At 47.6% G+C, this 15,196-nt stretch overlaps 1 protein-coding gene across 2 annotated transcripts in view; it reads left to right on the forward strand.

Annotated features, from left to right (window-relative positions):
* GNG12 (G protein subunit gamma 12) overlaps nt 1-15,196 on the forward strand; it is a 184,134-nt gene that overhangs the window by 149,390 nt on the left and 19,548 nt on the right. The window lies entirely within an intron of this gene.

Below are 15,196 nucleotides of genomic sequence, written 5' to 3' on the forward strand. Positions count from 1 at the left end.
TACATATGGGTTATATAGTGCACCTTCAGGTGATGGACACTGGCACTCTCCGACAGGAAGTTCCCTCCCTATATAACCCCCACCCATAGTGGGAGTACCTCAGTTTTTTCGCCAGTGTCTTAGGTGTTGGTGCATTGAAGAGCTCTGCCTATAGTTGTCCTCTGGACCAGGGCAAGCTGACCGGATCCGTCCAAGGTGCTTCATAGCCAAAGTGGACGGTACCCGGGCCCCCAGGTCCTGGAGGGGGTTTTGCCTATAACGCTTCTCCTTTGCGAGAGCTGGACTCTGGGTTCCAGGACTGGTTTCCTGCAACCAAGTAATTCCTGTTGCCAGCAGTGCTATATAGGTCCAGGAGTGTGGTGTTCCTAATCTGGACCCCGGTACCTGAAGGTCTATGACGTTACCCACGTTTTAGGGGGAAGATTGGGCCTCTTGCAGTTGGCAATACCCTGCGGCGTGGAGAAGGTAAGAGGGGGCCTGCGGAACTTGGTTTGTCAGCAGGCCCCCACAGGGGACTCTGGGTTTAGCCCGCTTTATGCCTCTGTGCATGGGCGCCTCATTCCACAAAGTCTGAATGACAGGATGGTTTCTATGTACCCATTAATGTTTCCCCTGGCTGGTTCTGGTAGACGGCTGCATACCATAAGGTTTACAATAAGAGCTGCTATTGCGCTAGGGGGGGTCACTTGTGTAGCATGGAGGTCTTACCATCCGCGCAGCTACATAGCTCCCCCGTAAGCCTGTTCGGGCGTCTCACTCCCCTGCAGCCCACGTGTGTCTCTGCTCCTCCAGCAGCGTCCGGAACGGGCGCGCGCGCGCGCGCACGGTGTAAATAGACGCGGCGACGCTGCGTGAGGAGGCGGAGTTTTTTCGGGGCGGTCCCTCTTCCTGCTCTGAGAGCCTATATTAGGCTGGCAGTCGATCTGGGTCGCCGTGGGACACGGAGCAGCGGCAGGTTAACTGCGTGAGAGCAGTACCTTGCAAAGGGAGAGTGACACCCGGTGGTGGATCTGGTGAAGTACACGTTTTCTTAAAGAGCCTGCGGCTCGTTTCTTGTTTAAAAGGCCGGTGTACTTGCAGCAGTCTGAGCCTTGCTACCCACGGCTCTATCCCAGATCAGCATAAAGGTGGCTTTACTTAGCTCATTTTGTGTGAGTTGCAAGCCCTTGGGGCGTTGTATTGTCCATCTTTATTAGGTTATGGGAAGTTTAATAATCTAACAGCACCCTAACCTATTAATTTTTTTGACACTTTCAAAGAGGTGTTTTTGTGTCTCTGCTGATTAAAACAGTCAGTGGTGTTTAGCGGAGTACCTTGGGTTTGTATAGATGGCTCCTAAGGGCGCGGGAAGCTCCAAAAATGCTAAGGCTACAAAAAAGCAGAAGGGTTCCCCATCAGGTTCGGAGGATCTTGGCCAGACCTCTGCAGTGCCTTCCTCCCCGGACAGACCAGAGGTCGTTAGCCCAGTTGAGCCTTTGGGGTTGCTAGGTGCTACGGCTGGCCCTACCCAACCAACTCCCTCCTTTGTTACGGAGGAGATGTTAGCCGCCACCTTAGGCGGATTTGAGCAAAGGATGACTGCTTTATTAGCCGCATCATTTCCCGGGAAGAAACGGACCAGGTCCCCTTCCCCTAGGGTCGACTCTCCAGATGAGGAGGTCCTTTCCCAAGAAGAAATTGATTTCTTGGCGGAGCAGGGGGATGACCCCCTGGAACAGGGTTCGGAAGAATCCACAATAGAGGAACCGTTCTCAGCCTCTCAGGCAGAGAGACTATGGATACAGTCCTTAGCGGACATGGTGCGGACGGCATTTAAATTACCCTTGCCTGAACCTCAGGCTACCGTATCCTCCCTTGGTTCCTTAAAAGCTCCCCAAACCAGTGCGGTTTTTCCGGTCCATCCCTTGCTGAGGGACCTAATCTTTCAGGATTGGGCCAAACCAGATAGGATCTTTCTTCCTCCTAAGAGGTTTTCAGTTTTATATCCTTTAGAAGAAGGGTTTTCAAAAAAATGGACTGTCCCTACTGTGGACGCAGCCATTTCATGTGTCAATAAGTCCTTGACGTGTCCGGTAGACAACATTCACATGTTTAAGGATCCTGTCGATAAAAGGCTTGAAACTCTGCTAAAATCTTCCTTTGCCACCGCAGGGGCTGTAGTGCAACCAGCGGTAGCCGCCATTGGAGTATGCCAGGCATTGAAGGACCAGGCCAAACAGGTTCTAAGAGACCTTCCGGCGCAACAGGCACAGGACTTGGCTGATCTGCCTAGGGCATTATGCTTTGCCGTAGATGCCATTAAGGATTCCATCCAGCAAGCTTCTCGGTTATCCTTATTCCTGGTTCACATGAGAAGACTTTTATGGCTAAAAAATTGGTCGGCAGAGACTCCCTGTAAGAAACTCTTAACTGGGTTTTCGTTCCAGGGGGAGAGGTTGTTTGGAGATGATCTGGACAAGTATATCCAGAAGATTTCCAGTGGCAAGAGCACTCTCCTGCCTGTTAAAAAGAGGTTTCGAGGGCCAACCTTTAAGCGCCCAAACTCTCCAGGTCCAGGTCCCTCACCCTCCCGGCAGTATCGACGGCCTGCTGGCCGTTCACCCGCAAACAGACCGCAAGGGCAAGCTTCAGGTATCAAGAAACCGTGGTTTCGCAAACCAGTTAAAGCTGCCCCTAAAGCGAATCTGTGAAGGGACGCCCCCACTCTCTCGGGTGGGGGGAAGACTCCGCTTTTTCTCGGAGCTTTGGGAGGCCAGAATCTCCGACGAATGGGTTCTGTCCTCAGTGGCTCAGGGATACAAGCTGGAGTTTTTGGGGTTTCCCCCTCCTCACTTCCAGGAGTCCAGGCTCCCAAGCGATCCAAAGAAAAGGGTCTCGCTTCTAGCAGCCCTAGATCGCCTCTTAGATCAACAAGTGATTATGGAAGTACCATCTCAGGAGCGCGGACAAGGATTTTATTCAAATCTATTTATAGTCCCAAAGCCCAACGGCGATGTAAGACCAATATTGGATCTAAAAACCCTGAACCGTTATTTAAGGGTTCGCTCCTTCCGTATGGAGTCCATTCATTCAGTGATGGCCGCCCTACAGGGAAAAGAATTTCTCGCATCCATCGACATCAAGGATGCATACCTGCACGTGCCAATCTACCCCGGCCATTTCAGGTACCTCCGGTTTGCCTTAGGCCATCGGCATTTTCAGTTCACGGCCTTGCCCTTCGGGCTAGCCACGGCTCCCCGGGTCTTCACCAAAATCTTGGCCCCGGTGTTGGCCAACCTAAGATCCCAGGGGATCCTGGTTATGGCTTATCTAGACGATCTATTAGTCGTCGATCTTTCAGTAGCCAGCCTAAAACAGGCAGTTTGCTTAGTGGTAAATTATCTAGAATCCCTGGGTTGGGTTCTAAATCAGGACAAGTCGGCCTTGCAGCCCACAAGAAGGTTGGAGTATCTTGGGTTAATTCTAGATACTATGCAGCAGAAGGTCTTTCTTCCCCAGTCCAAGGTGGATTCTATAAAGGAATTGATCCAGGTGGTTCTAAGCCGCGCAAGGCCAACAGTTCGCCTGTGTATGCGCCTCTTGGGCAAGCTAGTGGCCACCTTCGAGGCAGTGCCCTACGCCCAGATCCACTCCCGAAAATTGCAGAAAGCAATTCTCGCAGCTTGGAACAAGAGAATCCAGGCCTTGGATCTTCCCATATCCCTGTCCCAGGCAGCCCGTCAGAGTCTGTGCTGGTGGCTGGTCCCACAGAACCTTTTGAAGGGAAGGTCGTTCTGTCCAGTTTCATGGAGGATTGTGACTACAGACGCGAGTCTTTTGGGGTGGGGCGCAGTCCTGGACGGATTGACCCAGCAAGGGAAGTGGTCAAGAGCAGAATCGATCCTGTCGATAAATGTTCTGGAGATACGAGCAATCCGGTTAGCTCTAGTTGCATGGACAGATGTATTACAGGACTCCCCTGTGAGGATACAGTCCGACAACGCCACGGCTGTGGCCTACATAAACCACCAGGGCGGCACCAGAAGTCAAGCAGCCCAGAAGGAGGTGGACCGGATCTTTGCTTGGGCAGAGTCCCATGTTCCCTGCATTTCAGCAGTGTTTATCCCCGGGGTGGACAATTGGCAGGCGGATTTCCTCAGCCGCCATCAGATGTCTCCGGGAGAATGGTCCCTCCATCCCGAGGTATTTCAGGCCATCTGCCAAAGATGGGGAGTCCCGGAGGTGGACATAATGGCCTCCAGATTCAATACGAAATTGACCAGGTTCGTGTCACGGACAAGGGATCCATTGGCCTACGGGACGGACGCCCTAGTATGTCCTTGGCATCAGTTTGCACTGATCTACGCCTTCCCTCCGTTACGGATGCTACCCCGTCTTCTTCTCAGAATTCAGGTGGAGCACAAACCAACGATTCTAGTAGCCCCCGCGTGGCCCCGGAGGCCTTGGTACTCCTTAATAATAAGGATGGCAGTGGAAGAACCTTGGGTCCTCCCGTTAAGGCCGGACCTCCTCTCACAAGGACCGTTCTTCCATCCTGCCTTACAGGCCCTAAATTTGACGGCCTGGCGGCTGAATCCCTAATTCTTAGAAACAGGGGCCTCTCTGGCTGGGTCATTCCCACCCTGATTAATGCAAGAAAGCCAGTCTCTAGGCTTATATACTATAGGGTGTGGAAGGCTTACATTACATGGTGTGAGGCTAAGAGATGGCATCCCCGCAAGTATGTCATTGGGAGAATCCTGGAATTCCTACAATTAGGAGTAGAAAAGGGACTGGCTATTAGCACAGTCAAAGGACAGGTCTCGGCCCTATCCATTTTCTTTCAGAGACCTCTGGCCTCTCACTCCTTAATGAAGTCTTTTTTGCAGGGGGTCATTCGGATTAACCCTCCGATTAAAGCTCCCCTATATCCTTGGGATCTAAACTTGGTTCTCTCGGCTTTGCAAAGCCAGCCCTTTGAACCGCTGTCTGAAATCCCGCTGGTCTTGTTGACTAGGAAACTAGTTTTTTTGGTCGCTATGGCTTCCGCCAGAAGGGTATCAGAACTGGCAGCCTTGTCATGCAAGACACCGTACTTGATTGTACATAAGAACAGGGTTGTTCTTCGACCACATCCGTCCTTCCTACCAAAGGTGGTATCTAGCTTTCATTTGAATCAGGACTTAATTCTTCCGTCCTTTTTTCCTGAACCTTCTTCTAAGAAGGAGAGACTCCTACATTCCTTAGATGTGGTTAGGGCTGTTAAGATTTATCTAAAGGCCACAGCCCAGATTCGCAAGACTGAAGTCTTATTTATTCTGCCGGAGGGACCTAAAAAAGGTCAGGCAGCGTCTAAAGCCACCATTTCCAGGTGGATTAGACAAGTGATTGTACAGGCCTACGGCCTGAAAGGTAAGAGCCCGCCCTTGTCGATCAAGGCTCATTCCACAAGAGCCGTGAGCGCCTCTTGGGCAGCGTATCACCAGGTCTCCATGGCCCAAGTCTGCAAGGCAGCGACCTGGTCGTCGGTTCATACGTTCGCTAAATTTTATCAAATGGACGTTAGGAGGAACGCTGATTCAGCCTTCGGGCAGGCGGTTCTGCAGGCCGCAGTATAAGATCCTCTTGTCCTATGGCACCCGCTGTTTTTTTCTGTGCATGGTTGTTTTCCCTCCCCTCATTTGCATTGCTTGGGGACATCCCATATGTAATGGCTATGCTGCTCTGTGTCCCGTGATGTACGATAAAGAAAAAGGGATTTTTAATAACAGCTTACCTGTAAAATCCTTTTCTTGTAGTACATCACGGGACACAGAGCTCCCACCCCTCTTTTGGGGAATTTTGGGATGCATATTGCTTGCTACAAAACTGAGGTACTCCCACTATGGGTGGGGGTTATATAGGGAGGGAACTTCCTGTCGGAGAGTGCCAGTGTCCATCACCTGAAGGTGCACTATATAACCCATATGTAATGGCTATGCTGCTCTGTGTCCCGTGATGTACTACAAGAAAAGGATTTTACAGGTAAGCTGTTATTAAAAATCCCTTTTTCCAGTCAACCATTAAAAGTTTGCATTTAAAATCAGTCTGGCTACCTAGATAGTCTGGAATTTATTTAGGCGTTCACCTTCTGCAGATGTCTGCACCCTAAAGCCTGCCATAGACGGTTCAAATCTCGGCCGGCTCAGAACCGTCCTGAGATTAGATCCATGTATGGGCAGGCTGGCGGGGGAATCCATCCCTACCGGGAAAACATGGTGATTGAATCGCATGTAAAATCCGGCAAGCTGTTTGTACCCGATTTTAAAGGGGTTGTAAAGGTACAATATTTTTCCCCCTAAATAGCTTCCTTTACCTTAGTGCAGTCCTCCTTCACTTACCTCATCCTTCCATTTTGCTTTTAAATGTCCTTATTTCTTCTGAGAAATCCTCACTTCCTGTTCTTCTGTCTGTAACTCCACACAGTAATGCAAGGCTTTCTCCCTGGTGTGGAGTGTCGTGCTCGCCCCCTCACTTGGACTACAGGAGAGTCAGAACGCTCTCTACGTTGCAGATAAAGGAGCTGTGTGTTAGTGGGCGTCCTGACTCTCCCGTAGTCCAAGGGAGGGGGCGAGCTCGACACTCCGGGATTTTGGGGACCCGGTACTGGCTGTAGGTCCTCTGGACCCGAAACTTGGCACACACGTAGCCCCATGCTTCCTCTACAAGTCATCAAAGTTTGTTGTCCAGGGGACCTATGGCCCGGGGAGCACCGATTTTTCAACCTGGGCACCCCTTCTATAGACTCCCATGTTAAATGGTAATTTCTATGATGACTTTGGGGACCCGGTACCGGCCGGTCGTAGGTCCCCTGGACCCGGAACTTGGCACACATGTAGCCCCATTCCTCCAGAAGTGTGAAAAGTTTGTTGTCTGGGGGACCTACGGCTGGGGAGCACCGATTTATTTTCAAAGCTGGTCACCCCTTCCATAGACTCCCATGTTAAACGCCAGTCTAGTCATGGGCACAGTGAGGCATGCACATGGACACCCTAGGCTTATATTCGAGTCAATACTTTTTCCCAGTTTTTTGTGGTAAAATGAGGTGCCTCGGCTTACATTTGGGTCGGCTTATACTCGAGTATATACGGTACTTTTGCACCATGCCATCCGATGCAGGCAAATGCGCTTCTGGTGTCATTAACGTAACATTGACACCTATTGCAGATTGCAATTTCAGTGTGTTGTGAACGTGGTGTGGAAAACTCGCATGGATCATCGGTTTCGCTCACCGCGGTCCAGAATGAACCTTGCCTTCCCCAGCACTGGGTGCAGCAGATGACATTGGATATCACAGCTCCATTGACTTTCATTTTCCCCTACAGGAAAGTGTGTGAAAACCCTCGAAGTACATATACGGGACAATGGGGACCCTCTGCCCCGGCCATCTGCCCGATGACAATATGTATAGAAGGAAGCACACAATCTGATGGAAGATTTTATACGCTTCCTCCTTTTCTTGCTGTAATAAAGAGAGACCTCTCCTCAGGTCACACCGCCATTCACATGCTGACAAATATAGAAGGTTTCATCATCTATGGTGTTTTCACATCATTGTCACACAGCAGCCTCCTGTCTCCTGTCTACCCTCCACACATGGAAGGTCACGGTCAGGCACATTGTGCAGTGCAGGTGGAGCATCTATGCATTAGAATTTGGGACTTCATTGGTTACAAAGTGCTTGCAGTGCACAGTGTAGCATTGTGTCATGGGGCACAGTGAGGCTTTGTTCACACCAGTGCATTGTGGGAATGTGTGGAAAACTGCACTTTCCTGGAAAAAGTTTGCCCGTTTTCAGACGTGTGGCGGTGTCATTTAATTCCTAATGGCACCCTCACAACTCTTGCTAATGTGCACTCCAAAATGCATGGTGCAGCATGATTTTTTAAATGTGTCGGGCCTTTCTTTGGGGCAGCCCCTTTAAATTAATGCCTTATTAAGGAGAAATGATGCCCCATTGTTGCTATCAGTATATGAAATAGTGCCAAAAGGGCCGGATAGAAGCAAATTAAGGGCCGTATTTGGCACCCGGGCAGCAGTTTGGTGACCACTGCAAGTTTAGGAGATATATTCATTTTATCTACAGGTGTGCCTTACTATAGGCGTACCTGTAGGTAAAAATCATAAAGTGGGCTTTAAAGTGTTACTAAACCCAGGACTCTGCATTCACTATATCTGGTCTCCCACAGTACATGGAAATGCAATGATTTTTTTTTTTTTTTTTTTTGTTTAAGTAAATATCATCTGCGAAATACCCTTTTCTCCTCAGTAGGTATGAGCTCCGGCGTGTTCGCACAGTGCACGTGCAGAGCCTGCCAGGAAGTCTGCACGGCACTGCGCTAACCACAGGCAGGGAGACATTTCCCGATGCTCAGCTGCAGAGATCGGGAAATGTGGTTAGTGCAGCGCCGTGCAGACTTCCTGGCGGGCTCTGCACGTGCACTGTGCGAACATGCCGGAGCTCATACCTACTCTTCGGCAGTATATAGCAGTCTTGTGACTTCTATCAGTGTCTGGTGAAGCTTGTAGGAGGAGTTTTTATACTGCACTGAGCTGTCCTATCAGGATGCAGGGCTCCAGAACCTCTGTCTTCCCATGTCTGGACAGTGCTGATTGGCCCTGTGCTGATCACATGCACCCTCCCCAAGGGAAAAAAAACTCTAGCAATACACACCAAACTGAGTATGTGCAGCTCGACTCCAAAGGCTCTGTCTTAACCGGACTTGTCCAGGGGAACAGTGGAAGAAGGGGAGGATCAGACAAGACAGGCTCAAGCAGTTTTTTTACACAATGTGGAGGATTAACCCCTCGAAACTGAGTATAACACGCATGCTTTACTGCATATGCAGACTGATTTTACTGTTGTGGGTTTAATAACACTTTAAAGTGTTGCTAAACCCAGGACTTTGCAGTCACTATATATTGTCTCCCACAGAATTGTTTTAGTAAATATAAACTGCTGAATACCTTTTTCTCATTTTTCTCAGTATAGAACAGTCTTGTGACTTCTATCAGTCTCCGGTTAAAGCTTGTAGGAGGAGTTTTCATACTTCACTGACTGTCCTATCAGGATGCAGGACCCCTGACCCTCTGCCTGGACAGTGCTGATTGGCCGGGTGCTGATCACACGCACCCTTCCAAGAAAAAAAAAGGAAATGGCTCTAGCAATAGACACCAAACTGAGCATGTGTAGCATGACTCCAGTAACTGAATGAATGAATGAATGAATGAATGAATGAATGAAAACTTAAATAGCGCAGCACATGCGAATTTAATCGCCTCTGGGCGCTTGTTGTTCCTGTCTCCTTTGGTATCAAAAGAGATGAGTCTTGATCTTTCTCCTGAATGCTAAGTGGTTCTCCTCCAACCGAATGCTGGTTGGTAAAGCGTTCCATAGTCTAGGCCAGGGGTCTCCAAACTGCGGCCCGAGGGCCAGAGGTGGCCCTTTGCTAGCCTGAATCTGGCCCTTGGGGCACAATTCTTTCCACTGATATGAGGCACTATTCCTCCCACTGACATCAACAATGGGGCACTATATCTTCCACAGATACCAATGATGGGATACTATCCCACCTACTAATAGGGGGAATACTCCTTCTCCTATTGACCACCAACCCTGAGGCCATATTTATTCCCACTGATGCTGGGCCTGTGACATTTTCTGCCCCTGCTGGCCACAATCCGGCCCTCCTAAAGTCTGAAGGACAATAAAGTGGCCCTTTGCATGAAACGTATGGAGACCCCTGGTCTAGGCCCTTGGACCGCGAATCTCCTTTCTCCTTTGGACTTGTATCTGGCTTTGGGTATCTGGAGGAAATTTTGATTGGTGGAACGCAGAACGCGATTGGGTTTATGAGCTTTTATTTTTTCGCATAGATAATGGGGAGCATTCCCATAGATACATCTATGCGTTAGACAGAGTGCTTTAAAAGTGATTCTGTCTTTTACTGGTAACCAGTGAAGGGCTCTCAGTGAAGGTGAGATTGATTCCCAAGGTTTTTTCCCAGTCACAAGTCTAGCGGCCGTATTTTGAACGACTTGTAGACGAGCGATTTGGTACTTGGGGAGTCCGAGGTAAAGGGCATTTGCATAGTCCAATCTTGAGTTTACAATAGCTCCCACCACGACCGCTATGTCTTCCTTGGGAATAAAAGGAGTAAGTCTGCGTAGTAGGCGCAGCAGATGGTGAGATCCGCTGACTACTGACCCTATTTGTGCGTCCAATGTCATGTGAGAGTCAAAGATGACCCCGAGACTTTTGACTTTGGCGCTAGGGGTGATGATTTTGCCCAGAATGGGCGGGGGGGTCCAAGTTGTTGTAGGTTGATTCATACGCTTGGCGTGAACCAGGAGAAGTTCTGTTTTCGCGCCGTTGAGTTTAAGATAACTCTTTGTCATCCAGTCCTCTATCAAAGAGAGGCATGTCTCTAGATTGAGGTGATGACCCTTTTATTGCAAATGCGGAAATATAGTTGCGTGTCGTCTGCATATGAGTGGTAGAGCAGTTTTTGACTGCTAATAATCTCAAAAAGAGGGCGAAGATAGATGTTGAATAACACCGGCTACAGGGGGGATCCTTGAGGGACTCCGCACGATACCGTGCGTTTCTCAGAAGTGAAAGGTCCTAACTTCACTATTTGCGATCGGTTTTCCAAAAAAGAGGAGAACCAAGATAAATCGCCTTCTGCGACTCTGGCTACTTCAGCTAGCCGAGTCAATAAAAGCTTGTGGTCTACTGTGTCGAAGGCTGCGCTCAGGTCCAACAGAACCAGAAGACAAGATTCTCCTTCATCTGCGGCCTCGAGAGCATCGTCCCATATTTTGAGCAATGCGGTTTCTGTCCCGTGTCCAGGCCGGAATCCCGATTGAAATGGGTCAAGTAGGTTGTGGGTATCTAGATGATGTTGCAGCTGTTGTACCACTCTGTCTAAAGCCCCATACACTTGAGCAGAATGTCAGGAGACATTTGTTGGTACAAAAAATACCGGGCGACATTCTGCCCGAGTGCATGTCGGTCTGTCCGACAGAAGCTAGCTGGCTTCTTTTGGACGTGCATGCTGGAAAACCAGCAGCCACCTGAGAGCGCTCAGCACACAGGAACAGATCTGAGGCTGTCAATTGCAGGCTGTGTTCTGTAGCTCCCCTCTCCTGTCACCATTTTTCTCTTGGTGTCAGGAAAACTTGACAAAAGTGTAAAAGCAGAGGTCTCTAGGTTCTGACATTCTGCTCATGTGTATGGGGCTTTAGAGAGAGTTACTGGAGTCAGGCTGCACATGCTCAGTTTGGTGTGTATTGCTAGAGTTCTTTTCTTTTTTTCTTGGTGATCAGCACCCGGCCAATCGGCACTGTCCAGGCAGAGGGTCAGGGGTCCTGCATCCTGATAGGACAGCCAGTGCAGTATGAAAACTCCTCTCATAACAGATGGGAGAAATCCACCCAGGGGGGACACAGACAGAAGTAAACATGTGAAAGGGGGTTCTTATCCCTCCACATTCCATAAATATTGCAGTAGATACGCTTGAACTTCTTTTCTTTTTTTTTAATAGACACGACTTTGATTTTTCGAAAGAGATTGAGTTTTAAGACACAGGTGTCCCATCTAGCCCCGCTGCCAGCAGCCTGTGAAACCCTTATGAGAGGCTGACAGCTGCTGTGGCTGGATGGAGGAGGACAGCGCACTAAGCTATGAATGTGAAGAGCAGTGTGTGCCGAGGAATGAATTCCTGGAACGCAAGAAGTCTGCATACCAGGCACCTGTCCCTGGGCACACGCTGCCCTACACTTCCATCCACCAGTTCGTTTGACGGGCTGCCAGCAGCAGGACTGGACACCTGTGCCCTCCACCTGCACCTAAGCGCCGGAGCCCCGTGCAGCCGGGTTACACGACCCGTATACACAAGGTCCTAACTGTGTATACATATAGTAAAAAATAACATGCACTCAAGGCCAATCATTGTTTCTTTTTTCTGTGTCTGATTGGCTGTCTAGAAGGTGGATGGAGGTTTGCTCAGTCACTTGAGGTCGCAGTGTGCTGATCAGACCCTGCAGGAGGAGAAGTGGATTCAGGTCAGATGATGAAAGTGCAGGAAAGAGCCGCTCTGATCAGGCTTGTGCTGCTAGCGAGACGCTGTGTTTTGGTTTGAAACTCCTTTATTTATTTATTTTTAACTAAGCTGAACTCCCTATACCTCTTTTACGGGGCGTTTACAGTACCAGCTGTACTAGGAGAGGATCACCCGTGGCCACGTTTAGGCCTTGTGTTGATGGGTTTTATGTGTCGCAACTGCTTCTTTCTCCATACAAGTGGATTGGAATGAAAAAGCAGGTTGATGCAGTTTAGGAGGACAAATGCAATTCAAATGCACCCGTCATAATCGCTGGAGGATCTCAAGTGTCTCAAACTGATGTAGAATGTAGCCCAATGCATTTCTAAAGGAAAATAATATAGATGTGTGTATGTATATATATATATTACACACACACACACACAAAGAAAAATATATATATATATATACACACACACACACACACACAAAATATATATATATATATATATATATATATATATATATATATATATATATATATATATATATATATATATATATATATATATATATATATATATATACACACACACACACAATTTGTGGTGTGTGTGTGTGTGTGTGTGTGTGTAATATATACATATACATACATACATACATACATATACATACACACACACGAACACACACACACGAACACACATACATACACACACCACACGAACACACACACATATACATATATACACACCACACGAACACATATACATACATACATACATACATACATACACACACACACACACACACACACACACACACACACATACACACACATATACATACATATATACACACACACACACACACACACACACACACATATATACATACACATACATACACACATATATACACTAGGGCCGAAAAAAACTAATCGATTAATCGACAACTAATCGATTATGAAAATAGTTGTCAACTATTTTCATAATCGATTAATCGGCCAGTTGATTAGTTGGCCTGCATATAGTATGCATTTTTTGTTTACATAACAGGAAATACAGTGCAGTACACATACAGCTCAGTACACCGTCCATACATGTCACTAAGTGCCTGAGAATTTGTGCATGTGAAAGTGTGAGGAGCAATGCCTCATGGGACATGTAGTCCTGGGCAGGAAGTGAGTGGTTCTAAAGGCAGAAGTTTTTTTTTTACCTTGCTATAGCGGGCGCTCTTTAATACACTTTGCAGCTTGCTATTGAGGCACTCTGAAGGCAGGAGGAGCCAGAAGCATCGGTAAGGGACCCCAGAAGTGGAGGATCAGGGCTGCTCTGTGCAAAACCATTACACAGAGCAGGTAAGTATGACAAGTTTGTTTTAAAAAAAAAAATAATCACTTTAAAGACTCTGTGCAGGGAGGATCAGCATCTAAACCCAGAGAAAGTGGAGGTAATAGAAGGCATTACAATTACTGCAGTTTGTTATTTATATTTACCACTGCGTATGGATATTTAAGATTAAATTGCCTTTTTCTTTTATTTACATATTAACTAAAAATTGTACACCATACTTTTTTTTACGATTATCCGATTAGTCGATTAATCGAAACAATAAATCGGCCAACTAATCGATTATGAAAATAATCGTTAGTTGCAGCCCTAATATACACACACATATACATACACATACATACACATGTGCATACATCTTTCTCTCACTCTCACACACACTCACACACAGTGATGAGTTCTTGCGGGCGCGCTCCTGTGATACAGCCAGCGGGTATAGCCCCTCACTGTATCACTCGGCCCTGGCGCGCCACGTCATTGGATATGATTGACAGCAGTGCCAGCCAATGGCTGCACTGCTATCAATCAATGAATGAGCCGAGAAGCAAGAACCTTCACGGCGTGGGACTTTCGAGGGGTCAGGTGAGTAAACGGGGGGGGGGGGGCGCTAATCCGCAGATGTTATTTCACCTTAGTGCATAGAATGCATAAAGGTGAAAACACTTTTACCTTTACAACCCCTTTACAATAAAAAGTCGATGCTCAAAAAAAAGTAGATGCTCAAACAGCAGGAGTATTGTGTGCAAGAGGCCTAAGAATCCAATGATACCACAAGTTCATTTCTTGGGTAACATAGAGTGGTAAAGCGTTACTATGCGGGTTATTTATGAAAGGCAAATCCACTTTGCACTACAAGTGCAAAGTGCGCTTGAAATTGCACTGAAAGTGCACTTGGAAGTGCAGTTGCTGTAGATCCGAGGGGGACATGCAAGGAAAATAAAAAAACAGCATTTTATCTTGCACATGATTGGATGATCAAATCAGCAGAGCTTCCCCTCATTTCAGATCTACCCCCTCAGATTTACAGCAACTGCACTTCCAAGTGTACTTTCAGTGCACTTTGCATTTGTAGTTTGCACAAAGTGGATTTGCCTTTTGTAAATCACCCCCATTGTGTCACATATAGTCGTCTTCATGAATTAGTGTAGAACTGTAAGGCTGCATTCACACCTAGGCGTTTTGTCGCCTGAAGCGCGACGCTACAATACGCCGGAGGGGAAAAATAACATTATACCCTATGGAGATAGTTCACATCTGTACGCCGAACGCCTGAAGCTCAAACAAGTTCCGGACCCTTTTTTGTCGCGCGTATCGGGCGGTTTGGGAGTATTTGAGCGTTTCCATTTCCCATAGAAAGTAATGGAAACGCTCGATTCAAGCGACTTGCGCGACAACCAGCGTTTGCTACGGGCGTTTAGTTGCTTTAATCAATAGAACATTTCACCCAGGCAGGAGACTAAACAAATCTACCAACATAGCAACAAGTGATGAAAAGATGATCATTTTTCCTATTGGCTAAAATAAAAAACGTTGAAGTACAAAAACGTCGGACGACGCTGTATGCAAACTCGCAAATAAGCATTGATAATGCTGACAAAGTGCCGGAAAAAGACGCCCAAAAAAATGACTGAACGACCGACGCTCAGGTGTGAATGCAGCCTTATGAATGGGTGGAGTTCAGTCACATGGAAAAAAAATTGCAACAATGACAGACCTGCAGTTTTGCATTGGCCCCAATGTGTACGATGAGCACGGCTCCCCCCTTAGAACTCTCTCGGGTTC

Source organism: Rana temporaria, chromosome 7, assembly GCF_905171775.1.
Source record: "Rana temporaria chromosome 7, aRanTem1.1, whole genome shotgun sequence".
Classification (NCBI taxonomy): domain Eukaryota; kingdom Metazoa; phylum Chordata; class Amphibia; order Anura; family Ranidae; genus Rana; species Rana temporaria.